Raw genomic sequence first — 13,372 nt, 5'->3', positions numbered from 1 at the left:
GTCCGCAGTGTTAGTAGGGTCAGGTGCAGGACGTGAATCAGTTGGGCCTGATGCTGGCGGGGAACGACGATGATAAGTCAGGAGTGGTGGAGCTGTAGAAGGTTGAACTGGACTAGGTGGTGGCACTGGAGCTATAGTTGGTGGAACTGGACTAGGTGGTGACACTGGAGCTATAATTGGTAGAACTGGACTAGGTGGTGGCACTGGACTCGGTGGTGGCACTGGAGCTATAAGTGGTAGAGCTACAACTGGAACTGTAGGCGGTGGAGCTATAGAGGAAGATGAATGGGAGATAGGGACTGAATCTCCAAAAGAAGGAACGGGTAGCACCTCAGAAATATCTAAGTGATTAACTGGACCTGTGAAGTATGATTGGGTTTCAAAGAAGGTAACATCAGCAGACATAAGAAATCGTTGAAGGTCAGGAGAATAACATCGATATCCTTTTTGCGTTCTTGAGTATCCCAGAAATATGCACTTAAGAGCACGAGGAGCTAACTTATCTTTTCCTGGAGTAAGGTCATGAACAAAGCACGTACTCCCAAAGACACGAGGTGGAAGAGAGAACAAAGGTAAGTGGGGAAACAGGACAGAGAATGGAACTTGAGTTTGGATAGCTGAAGATGGCATACGATTAATAAGATAACAAGATGTAAGAACTGTATCCCCCCAAAAAATGCACCGGAACATGAGAATGTATGAGTAAAGTACGAGCAGTTTCAATGAGATGTCTATTCTTTCTTTCAGCTACCCCATTTTGTTGGGATGTGTACGGACAAGATGTTTGATGAATAATCCCATGGGAGTTCATAAACTGCTGAAATGGGAAAGACAAATACTGTAGGGCATTATCACTACAAAATATGCGGATAGAAACCCCAAATTGACTCTGAATTTTAGCGTGGAAGGTCTGAAAAATAGAAAATAACTCGGATTGATTTTTCATCAAAAATATCCAAGTGCAACTGGAATAATCATCAATGAAACTGACAAAAGTGGAATCCCAAGGTGGAACTGACCCGACTAGGACCCTAAACATCTGAATGGACTAAAGTAAAAGGTGACTCTACTCGATTATAGAGATGTCGCGGGAAATGGGAGCGGGTATGCTTACCGAGCCGACATGACTCACACTCTAGAGTGGACAAGTGAGATAAGTTAGGTATCATTTTTTGAAGTTTTGACAAACTGGGATGTCCTAACCGTTTATGTAATAAATCTGGTGAATCAGTAATGGGAGAAGTTATTGGAGGAAGACAAGATGCGTGTCCATGTGATTTTGCAAGGATAAGGTAATAAAGTCCATCTGATTCACGTCCGATACCAATGATCCGTCATGTACTGTGTTTCTGTATAAAACCAAGGTCATCGAGAAATAAAATAGCAGATTTAAGGGATTTGGCTAAGCGACTAACGGCTATGAGATCAAAAGGACTACCAGGAACTTAAAGAACATAGTCTAAAGGTAAGGAAAGAAGTGGAATTGCTTGACCTATTGCAGTTGCCATGACTTGAGACCCATTGGCCATTGTGATTGTTGGAAGAGATTGAGAATATGAAATACTAGTGAAAATAGATTTGTTACCAGAAATATGATCAGATGCACCTGAATCAATGACCCAAGACTCAGAAGGTGAAGATTGGGAGACACAAGTCATGCAACTATTTGTTGGAACAACGGAGGCTAATCCTGAAGATGTCTGTTTACGTGCTTTGTACTGAAGAAACTCAATATAATCCAGTAAAGAAACCATCTGGATGGGATTCAATGCATTGGATCCAACAGATTGTGAGTTAAAGGCTTCCGATACGAATGCCATTATAATATCGTGCCGAAAAAAGTAGAAATTTTCTGGGGATCACTGTTCACACCAGAAAAATCACTGTAGCTGCCGGAAAAATCAGTGTAGTCGCCAAAAAAACTCAAACTGGTCGGAATCAAACGAAAATAGGATGGGTACGGTCGGAATTAGTAGCCGACCCAACTATTCTGAAGAACCGTCGTCAAAAAATGGCCGGAAGTGGTCGTACTCGCGGGCACGTGGGTTCACGCACTCGCCGAAAAATTTCTGTTGTCGGCGCGTGGAGGCGCGTGGCAGCTTTTTTGCTGGAGAAATTTTAATGGGTTGGTCGCCGAGGAGTGATCTACCTCGTGGTGGTGTTGGCTTTTGCACAACACCGACATAAAGTGATTTGATTACGGGCAACCTTCTAAGTCGCCGGAAAATTGCACGGCGACGAGGTCTTTCTTCCCGGAAGTCGCTGCAATGATGCACAGCGATAGGTTTCTCACTAATGCTCTGATACCATGTGAGAATGCACGGGAGAAAATATATTATTGATTAATTATGACAATGATACAATGAGCCATATTTATATATAATACATGTCCTACTCCTAATACATATGGGATTAGGGTTATTTACTACTATTTAACTATTAAACTAATAGGAACAAATATTATGGAGGGAATAAAATTCCAGGGACAAAACCTTCTTTCTATGGAGTTCAAATCCTGACACTATAGAAACCAAAACAACACATTATTATTAGAGGAGTAGAGGAGGAGGGAGAAGAAAGCAAAAAGACTAAGGTTAAAGAATTTGAAGCTGACTTGATTGTGCGATGTTGCATATGTTGGATTATATATCGCGGCGGAAGCAATTCCAGTATCATATTCACGTGTAAATTAAACAACTAGCACATATGGAGATTATACGAGTTATCTAGAGTAGCATGATCACGACCTCCAAAAACGTTCCACAATCTTCTACTGTGTTACACAAATAATATTCGTAAAGATAGAATTTCGGATGGGCGAAATTCCAAAGAAAACTACAACCAAAAATCGGCCAGCCCTATGGAGGAAATACCCATGTATATGGCCATGTTCTGAGGGTAAAACTCTTTTACAAAACCTATAAGATTTTCTTTTCCACCAAGGAAATATTTCTTTTATTTCTTATTATTTAGGCACAGTAGGGAACACAAAATTTAATTAACAAGACTCTCAATTATAGAATTAATTTTAAATTTCAAAATTAATTTCTACCATAATAAATTACGATTATTTCACTAAAAATTCGTAATTGTACTCCTTAGTTCAATTTTGAAAATCTTCCATAAAATTTTATTTAAATCCACATCTTAAGATTCAGATACTAATCAATCAAATTAAATTACTAACAATTTAATTTATTGATTACTTCCTTTAGATTTTCGCTTAACTTATTTCATGTGTCGGATACAAAATCCACCAGTCAGATTTGTACACGAAAACATATAAGCTTTCATAAAAGAGTATCATCAATCTCAAAACCAAGATATAGATTCTATCAACTAATTATTATTTTGCCAATATATATCATTGTTGTCCAATTTACCAGGCTTATTGACCCACGAAAGATTCTCACCTTTTAATAAATCAAAATACGAAATGACACACACAACTAATAGTAATTATATCAAGATTAAGAGTATAAGTACATTGAATGGAATAGAGAAATTATTTTATTAAGTCAGTATAAAATATTTATTTCAACTTGACCCGTTCAATACATACAAAATGTACTAGCATATGAAGTCAGAATTAAATAATTTCCACAATCAAAATAAATTATATTAATCTTGTGCTACAACCATTCTGATGGTTTGTCCAATACCATCATTAGATTACGAACATATACTTTATGAATTATAAGAACCATTGATTTAATTTTTCGTATATAAGTTAAACTCTATATACTAAATCATCTAATATATAAGCAAAGGACACACATACAAATACATGATCTATTTAAAATAGTACTTTGTTGAATTGAATAAATAACTAAATACATGATCTATTTAAAATAGTATTTTGTTGAATTGAATAAATAACTAGACAATTGTTCTATAAAGAATACTATAACAAAACACATGGTTATAGTATATCCTAACAACATACATGACCACATTGGTTATGTCAGAAAAAGAACTCTGCTTAGCATTTTTTTATAGACTACACATGGATCAATTCAACTACAGTGAGGTAAATATTTTGGGGAAAAATTAATAAAAAATAGCAAGATTTACAATTGGTAATTGAAAAATACCCATAATTTTAAAAGTAATCGAAATTTAGCCATTTTTTCATGTAAAGATAAAATTTGAACAAAAACACCCTTACAAATTCAGAAAAATTCCAGCATAATATGCTGAGTTCGAATTTTTTACATATCGAATTCTAACATAATGTGCTGGAGTTCCAACAAAATGTGTTAGACTCCATAATCCAGCATATTATACTGGAACTTTCTATGTGCTGGAGTTCCAATATAATATGCTGGAAATTTAAACGTAATAGCTCCATAATCCAGCATATTATACTAAAACATTCTGTGATTCAGTAAAATAGTGGCTATTTTTAATAACTTTGCAAGCGCCGACTATTTTTCAACTACCAGTCCGAATGCTGGCTAGCCTGTACTATTTTCACAAATATTCCTCATTCCAATTGTCGAGGACTCTCTTCATGAAGCTTAAGGGGGACCAAAATCTAAAAGAATTGACTTGTGATCGGGTTATCATTAAGGATGAATGCTTAAACGAGGCATTGTTGCTTACTGTTGTAAATTTATTCTTTTTTTAACAACATACTTATATACAGCAAATCCTTCATCGAGTATTTGCCTCACCTTGAAGTTGTCTGACTTTATTAAACAAAGCATCTCTGTAATTGAAATGGAGACACTGAGCAAAATTATAGTCCCCAAGTATTTACCGGTCAAACCCTGAGCATTTGACCACGACATGTCCCTCAACGAGATTGGTATTGGCAGAATATTCATGTTTTTATGATCTTAGCAAAATGTCTACATTTTTTACTTGAATATCATAGTTCTTCAATATTTAAAGTTTGAAATTCTTGTTTGGTGGTGGAAAGTAGAAGGTTAATGATCGATTATTGTTAAAAAGCTTTTGAATGTTGATAATTTATGCTTAAAATTTTAGTTCAAATAATAATTTAGTAATTTACTATAAAAAGCTCAAAACTTCATTATTGGACCTTAGAGAGTGTTGAAGAAGAAAAAGTGGATTTTTGGTGTTATTTGACTAAATTGGTGACTAGGGATTGTTTCTTGGTATTTGGAGTCTTTATTTCAAATTTAAGATTATTTGGAGCAGATTTGGGGTGGTTTGATTGAAACTGAAGTTGCAAACTCGGACTTCGTTAAAACAAATAAAAAATTATGTTATTCGGGTAAATTTTGATGAACAAACATATAGGTAAAATAAATATAGCATAAACTCTACCAATTCGGTAGAGAAATATCTGAACAACAAAATCATGCCAACCTGATAGACTTTGTTGAACAACTTAATAGATAGGTGGAGTTAATATAGCAAAAATTCTACCCCAGTAGAAAAATATTGAAGAGAAAAACTGAGTGTGGGTCAATGTTACACTCCATATTTTCATATGTAAGAATACATCTTAAGTCAATTTATGTAAGCTCAAAAGTGAGATCATCTTTGAAAATACATAAAGTAAGTTAATCATGTTACAGTGGAGGTAAAAAATATTTAAGATCATGAAAAACAAGTACCAAAAGGATTGTAAGGCTTAGAAGCTAAACGAATCGAAGAAAATAAGTTTCATCAAAAATCGACAAGCTGGGAATGTTACAACATATTCTTTTGGGGTGAGATTTGGGTTCTTAACATGATAAGGAGACAATGTTATGAGTTATTCTAGTCGCATGATATTCGTATGTTACGTTTTGAAGTTAAGTGAGTTGTGAAACAAAAGTTGGCAAAGGTCATCATAAGTCACATTCATAATGTGATGAAAAATAGGTCAAATGTAGCTAAGATTTTCTCCCAATATACTTGGAATTACGGATTATCAGCCTACCAAATTGAAGAACTATGAGTCTAGTTTCCAACACATTAAACCATTCGTCGATACGACGTCAGAGTAGAGAGATATTCACGTTTTCGCGAGACTACACAAGCAGCTCCTTATGGGACCCACTTAGGCGGTTGAGATATCTTGATATATATATATATATATATGCCGCCTACAGCCCCGTTTTAACTTATTCTTTTTCACTCTCTTCAGACCCTATATACCTAAAAACTTTCTCTCAAAGTTCTCTCATGATCCAAGACCCAAACCAAGGGCAAACATCACAAATTAAGTGTCGGGAATCCCGTGGCGCTAGTGAGTTTCTTGTTCTTCTTGCAGTTGCTGATTTTGGTGTGGTTCCAGATCGAGTGGGGGGGGGGGGTTGTTTAAAGTGGTTTACATTCTGTAAAATACTCTGCCAAGGTTTTCATATCAACCCTAGGTTATTTCAAGACTTCCAAAGTGATTCTAGTACCGAGAAACCCGAATTGATTGCTAGTTTTGATTCCTTATTCTTGTGGCTGCGTTGGAAGGATATTTCATGGTGAAATAGTCTTAAATTGGAGATTTTCTATTTGTTTAGAGGTAATAAACCTCTTACTCTACATGTATTTAAGCTTATCCAAGTTGTGGCTAAGTCGTTGAAGCTAGAACTTTTGAAATATCTATTGAAAGGCTTGTTAGTAATATTGTTGATTGGTGGACTATTTTGGGAGGATTAATATAATTATTATTGATGTTGTTTGGGCTATTTTATGACTTTTATTAAATTATGGGATATAGTAAAAACATGGGAGGTTCTGTCCATTTTCTTGTAGGATATTGGTTTCAAAATATGAGAGTTATAACGCTTATATGATGACGATGAAGTCGGTATACTCATTGTAAACGTAAGAAGATAATATTGAGCTTGATTGACGATTGGAGAGAAGATTGCAAAGGTATATTAAGGCACTTCCTTCTTTCATTTGGCATGATCTCAAGTGAAATGAACATAAATGATACGCTATTTTATAATGGATATACTCCTAGCAACTAAGGTTGTCCATGTTGTTCTTTCCTTATAAAGTTATTATAAGAAAGTATGTATGATCCTTGAATTCTATTGAGGTTCATATTGATGGTATGTATGTCTATAATGTTAATCGAAGGTGCGACGACCTTACGTCACTCCGAAAGGTTTAGAACGTGATTCCATGAGTCCAACATGCATTATATATGTATCAATTTTACTCTACTGAGCCGCGCTATAGTCGGCGGGTATGACACCTATTGTGCAACCACTGCTCAGTTAGGTTTACCAAGCTCCACGTGGCCAGGTATGATTCTACCGACCCTTATGATGGCCGAGTACATTTTTACCGAGTCCTTTTTGAGACCGGGTATGATATGATGATGATGATGCCCATAGAGACGACTGTTTTTAAAAGTATATGTATATATGTATCATACATTTCATGTCAGTCGTCCTTAGAGGCACTCAGATGTTACAGGTTGTTTCTTCTCTATCTCTCTTTACATTATTGTTCTTATTTATGCTTTCCTTCCTTATATACTCGGCACTTTATTTGTACTGACGTCCCTTTTGCCTGGGGACGCTACGTTTCATGCCTGCACGTCCCGATAGATAGGTTGAAAGTCTTCCTAGTAGGCTATTAGCTTAGTGGAAGGTGTTGTCGCACTCCATTTGCTCCAGAGATTCCTATTAGGTCAGTATGCTTAAGACATGTAATGATTGGTATAGCATGGCCCTGTCCCGACTTTTATCATATTTATGTACTCTTAGAGGCTTGTAGATAGATGTCATATATATGGATACTTGTATGGCCTTGTCAGCTTATACTTTGAGTTTACAAATGATCATGTCGGGCTTATAGGCCCGAATGTCACATGTATAAATTTGTATATCCTGTTAGATTGTCCTATGTTGAGTATTCTATTATGTTTTATTCTGTTAATCTCATGACGGCCTTACCAGATCATTTACCCATGCTAGTATGATAAGAAAGATACATCACATTGGTACTCGGTTGAGTAAGGCACCGGATGCCCGTCAAGGCCTTGCGGTTTGGGTTGTGACAAACTTGGTATCAGAGCCAGGTTCTTTCCTAGGGAGTCTATAAGTCGTGTCTAGTAGAGTCTTATTTATGATTGTCTTGTGCACCACACTTATAAGCAGGAGGTTACAAGATATTTGGGACTGTCACTCTTTCTTCTTACTCTAGATCATGTGAGAGCTCAGTTGTAAGGATTCAAACTCCTAAATTGTATTTTATTTATAATATAACGATACCTACATCTAGAAAGAGGTAAGAGATTCAATGTGGTTGTGAAAAAGTTGAATCAAAGAAAATCGATTTTGCATCATGCTTATGATGAATAAATATGAGGTCTTCAGCAGATCATGTGTGTACTAAGATGTGTAAGCTTCTTGATAAGGAGCCCTAAAGCAAGAATTTCTATCCATCCATATGGTAAAAAGAAATAAAAGAATCAGAAGGTAGATACAAGTTTCAACAACTAAAAGAAGCAAAGTGAAGAAGGATACGAGGTACCCAGTTAGTGAAGATTATCAGCAGTTACAATTTAGCCAGAGAAATATAAGCATTATGAGTTACTTTCAACAGTGACAGAGATATATACACGTGATAACACCTATCTCAGCTATGCCCTATGGGAGCTAACATATATAGTTTAAGAGAAGGATGTGATATCAGGATCCAGTTGAGGTTAGAGTAACCCAAGATGGTTGATAGATTGTTAGCGTTAGCTAACATTCCCGAAGGATATTAAAAATGTGATAATAATTATCCTTGGACACCCAAATGGTGCATTATAGAATAGTACATTTAGATATGAATACTAGAATGTTCAAAAAATTCAGAAGATATACACTGGAATCCGAGAAGGGATAAATAATTACATTAGTATGACTCCCGTACCTAGAAAAGAGAGAATGTTGGGCTACCCGAAGAGCCAGTGAGATGGTGCAAGGGGAGCTAAAAGCAAAAGAATATTTTGTTGAAGTTTTCCGAATAAGGTAATAGACAAAAATATTATCAGGAGAATAAGAAGAGAGTAAATGAAGCATTATGAACAAGATGTGATAAATGTGTGATAATGGTAAATCAAAATATGACAGGATGACAGAGTCTATATTCAGTGAAGGAAAGTACAAGAGGAGACAGACCTTGAGACAATAAAAGATTATATACTATAAATTCAAATCCTCATTTTGAGAAATGAGTTGGTAATTTCAACGTGATTACCAGAAGGCTAAGTTAGACTCCAAAGTAATAGAAATTAATATGAGCTAGTAAACAATATGAAACCAAACATGAGTTAAGGATAAGAGAGTTCGATAATAGTCGGCATCGTGAGAACTTTAGATATCGCATTCCGGCAATAATAGAACAGACAACATAAGAATAACCTTTAAAGGTAATTCAAGAAGACACTTTCCTAAATAAAACATTGTAAGAAGAGTTAAGCTTAAGGGAATAAGTATGCCAATTACTCTAGGTGTCACCCACATACGTAAGAAATTCAGTTATCCCAGGAACAAACGGGTTACCATAGGGCGAGTAAAAGTAAGTGAAGATGTGAAAAAATGCCGAAGATGAAGAGGCAAAAAATTTATAGGTAGATCTTATATTATTAAATGTTAGTACTCCCCTAAAAGGGTGGAATATAGTGTGATATGGTATTAAGTCGGAGTTAAGTGGTTCGGGTAACTATGAAATAGTAAAGGAAGAATACGGTAAAAAGGTGAAAGGAATGTGATTGCATTTATTCAGATCCTACAGATATGTTACGACTTCAAAATATTATGCAAACACAACATCGGGGAGAGTAAGTAAGGGTTCCTGCCCAGGATGTTATAAATAAGTGCGAATGAGCACTTGGTACATAAGGAGCCAATGCGAAAGGTAAGTTAAGACAAAGGAAATAAACCAAGAGAGATTCCGCAGAATATAGATATGAGAACGGACCAACGAGTAGTCTGTAGTTGAAGAGCCTAGTTATGGCTAGACAAGAGGTCATAGATAAATCAACAGATCATGCAAGATAAACGTAGTGAACACCAACATAGGGAATTCAGTATCGCAGATACGAGATCGCAATCGTTGTAAAATTTTCAGATAGGAGTTGGGGTAGTTAAAGGTACCGTTTAAGTTTTACGGAAATAAGAGAGAGTGCCACTAATGAGATAATCAAAATTTGAGTTCAGAAGTGACCCTGCGAGCACAAGGGCACAAAGGTATGTAACTAAGGATATTTATAGGCGAGTAAGAAAATTAAAAATTCCTTCGGGTACATGATGTAATAAGGTCACAGCTTTACAGGAGTCAGAGGGTCTCCCCTAAGTATTACCACGAAATACTAGCTGAGGTAATAACGAAGAAGGATTCAACCTAAGCATAGTGACCTAAAGAAAAAATGATCTTGTAACAACAATCTTACTACAACATCGTATACATTCCATGAGAAAGTGGCACCTATCGTGACTAATGAACGGGACATAAAAATCAAAAGTAATATTCGGGATCATGTGGGTTGCATGGAGTTCTAATATGTGTGGGAACTAAGATAAGCCAAGTATTCATACAAAAGGTGGTAGAATAACCAGGAATAGTAATTGCTTACATTTAAAGACAACTGAGAAGGCACGAAAGGAAATCTATGGTGCTAGCAAGTTAAAGGAAGGTTGCGAGTAGTATAAATAAATATATGTAGTTCACAATCTAAAGTATGATAGAGCGACAAGGTTTTAGGTAGATAGGAGTAAGGATAATAAAATGTGAGTGAGAAGGTGACAAAAATAGGTAAGGCCTCGGGATTATGCCCATCAAAATAAGAGAGCTGATGGTTTCAATAATTTATAGAAAGCTCAGTATATCCTGAATGAACTCGGAGGAGTCTAAGACTAGGAGCATTTAGAAGCGATGGAATGCTGGCCTAATAGTAGAATAAGGGTGTAATTGTGATTGATAAGAGAATGGTGTTTAGGACTTCGATTGAGTAATGATTCAAAGAGAAGGGATTTCATGAATTGCACGGGATATCAGTAGTATATTACAGATCAACATTAAGGTGAATTAACAATAGATAGATAAAAGTTCCAATGTATGAGATGAGATTAGGATGCCGTTCTTAAGATGAACAGTAACGAAGAAGCATTAAATGACGTACATATAGGATAAACAGCGAGAGAGTAACCTGGAGTTGGGTATAAGACCTCGGTAATAATAAATCGAAGCAAGTGTTATGGTGTAGTATAACCTACCTTGATGTAGTAAATCCATAAGCATAGATAACCAAGGCAATGAAACAAGATATCGCAATAGTCGTAAGTTCGACAAAGTACCAAGCGAAGAACTTCAATACACCTATAGATGCCTAGAGGGACAACTTATCATAGTTATGTATATGTCCACAAAGTGAGCCCTAGATATTGGCTAAAAGCTGGAGGAAAAGGGAGAGAAAAGTCGCATAGGCGCGCATACAAGGACATAGTCGTACAAGCTGCATGACAGAAGGTAGCAACAGTTACGAGATTGGAAGAATTCTGACCACAAGTCGTGGTGTGAGAAAGAGGCCTAAATAGAGGAATACCCTAGCCTTTGGATTTATTCACAGAACAGTTGCCTAGATGACAAGGACAATACAAAAGTATTCATAAAAGCTATAGATTGTGAGACTGATAGGCAGATCAGTCAATATTCGAGGACGGATGTTCCAAAGAGGGGAATGGTGTTACACCCCATGTTTTCGTACGTAAAAGTACGTCGTAAGTCAATTGATATAAGCTCAGAAGTGAGATCATCTTATAAAGTACATAAAGTAAGTTAATCATGTTACCTTGGAGGTTAAAAATATTTAAGATCATAAACAACAAGTACCAAGAGGGTTGGAAGGCTTAGAAGCTAAACGAATCGAAGAAAATAAGTTTCATCGAAAGTCGACAAGTTAGAAAACAACATGTAATTTTGGGATGACTAGGGTGCTTAAAATGATAATGAGGTTATGTTATGAGTTATTCTATTTGTATTATAGTCGTGTGTTACGTTTTGAAGTCAAGTGAGTTGTGGAACAAAAGTTGTCAAAGGTCATCACAAGTCACATTCATAATGTGATGAAAATTAGGTCGAATGTAGCTAAGCTTTTCTCCCAATATACGTGGAATTATGGGATGATCATCCAACCAAATTGAATATCTGCGGTCTAATTTATAACGCATTAAACCACTTATCGATACGACATTGGAGTAGAGAGATGTTTGTATTTTTGCGAGACTGCGCATGCAGCTCCCTATGGGACCCACTTAGGGCGATTGGGATATCTTGATATATATGTGACGCCTACAACCCCATTTTAACTCATTCGTTTTCACTCTCTTCAGACCTTAGACACCTAAAAGCTTTCTATCAAAGTTCTCTCATGATCCAAGACCCAAACCAAGGGCAAACAACACAAATTAAGTGTCAGGAATCACGTGGCGCTAGTGAGTTTCTTATTCTTCTTGTGGTTGCTGATTTTGGTATGGTTCCAGCTCGAGTGGGGGGTTGTTTAAAGTGGTTTACGTTCTGTAAAATACTCTTCCAAGGTTTTCATATCAACCCTAGGATATTTAAAATTCTTCCAAAAGGGTTCTAGTATCGAGAAACCCGAATTGATTGCTAATTTCTTGTGGTTGCGTTGGAAGGATATTTCATGGCGAAGTAAGCTAAAATTGGAGTTTTTCTATCTGTTAAAAGGTAAGGAACCTCTTACTTTACATGTATTTAATCTTATCCAAATTGCAGCTAAGTCGTTGAAGCTGGAACTTGTGATATATCTATTGAAAGGCTTGTTAGTAATATTGTTGATTGGTGGACTATTTTGGGAGGCTTAATATTGATTATTATTGATGTTGTTTGGGCTGTTTGGTGGCTTTCAGTAACTTATGGGATGTAGTAAAAATCGGAGAGGTGGTGTCCGTTTGCTTGTAGAATATTGGTTTCGAAATATGAGAGTTACAACGCTTATGTGATGACGATGAAGTCGATTTACTCATTATAGACGTAAGAAGATTATATTGAGCTTGGTTGATGATTGGAGAGAAGATTGAAAAGGTTTGTTAAGGCACTTCCTTCTTTCTTTTGGCATGATCTACAGTGAAATAAACATAAACGATATACTATTTCATAACGGATCTACTCCTATCAACTAATGTTGTTCTTTCTTTATAAAGTTATTCTAAGCAAGTATGTATGATCCTTGAATCCTATTGAGGTTCATATAGATAGTATGGATGTCCATAATATTAATTGAAGGTGCGACGACCGTACATCACTCCGAAAGTTTTAGAACATGATTCTATGAGTCCAACATGCATTATATATATATATATATATATATATATATATATATATATATGTATCTATTTAATTCTGCTGACCTGCAATATAGTCGGCTGGGTATGACACTTATTATGCAACC

This window comes from Nicotiana sylvestris, chromosome 9 (genome assembly GCF_000393655.2).
Source record: "Nicotiana sylvestris chromosome 9, ASM39365v2, whole genome shotgun sequence".
Classification (NCBI taxonomy): Eukaryota; Viridiplantae; Streptophyta; class Magnoliopsida; order Solanales; family Solanaceae; genus Nicotiana; species Nicotiana sylvestris.
Note: the sequence above shows the minus strand (reverse complement) of the source record.